The sequence below is a fragment of the Rattus rattus genome, chromosome 2 (genome assembly GCF_011064425.1).
Source record: "Rattus rattus isolate New Zealand chromosome 2, Rrattus_CSIRO_v1, whole genome shotgun sequence".
In the NCBI taxonomy this organism is placed as follows: domain Eukaryota; kingdom Metazoa; phylum Chordata; class Mammalia; order Rodentia; family Muridae; genus Rattus; species Rattus rattus.
The window spans coordinates 114,146,259-114,146,993 of NC_046155.1; the positions used below are offsets into that span (position 1 = coordinate 114,146,259).

At 37.3% G+C, this 735-nt stretch overlaps 1 pseudogene; it reads right to left on the reverse strand.

Moving 5' to 3' along the window:
• Positions 1–639: 639 nt before the first annotated feature.
• LOC116894240 overlaps positions 640–735 on the reverse strand; it is an 8,377-nt pseudogene continuing 8,281 nt past the window's right edge.

The following is a 735-nucleotide window of genomic DNA, read 5'->3' on the forward strand; positions in this document are numbered from 1 at the left end:
TGTTTAGAGGCATCTCTTTCTTTAGGTTGGAAAAGTTATCTTTTATGATTTTTTCTCTGTTAAAAATTTATGTATTTTATGTATGTGAATACAATGTTGCTGTCTTCAGACATATCAGAATAGGGCATCAGATCCCATTACAGATAGTTGTAAGCCACCACGTGGTTGCTGGAAATTGAACTCAGGACCTCTGGAAGAACAGTTAGTGTTCTTAGCCACTGAGCCGACTCTTCAGCCCAGCACTGTTCTTTCTGATGATCAACATTTTAAAGTATGAACACTGAGCTAAAAGTACACTTGATGATCATCTACTATAATATCATTTTACTCAAGAAAGTGAAGTACAGACTTGTGTTCATAATTGACCTATAAGAATATTCAAATCATTTTTTCCCCCACCCTATGCTTTCTTTTTTATCACTTACCCTCTGTCCTTTTTTTCTGAAGCAATGTCTCATACTGTAGCCAAAATGAGTGGGAACTATATACCTCAGAATAGCTCTAACTGTAATTTTCCTACCTCAGACTCCTGAGCACTGAGATTGGTAGGTACGCCGGCCACCACATAGGCTCATTCACACACAATATCTTTCTACAACCAGCCCTACAAAGGATAATAAATGGTAAAGCCCAACATAAGGAGGCAAGCTACACCCTAGAAAAAGCAAGAAATTAATAGTCTTGCAACAAAACAAAGAGAAGACAAGCACACAAACATAATCTCACATCCAAATA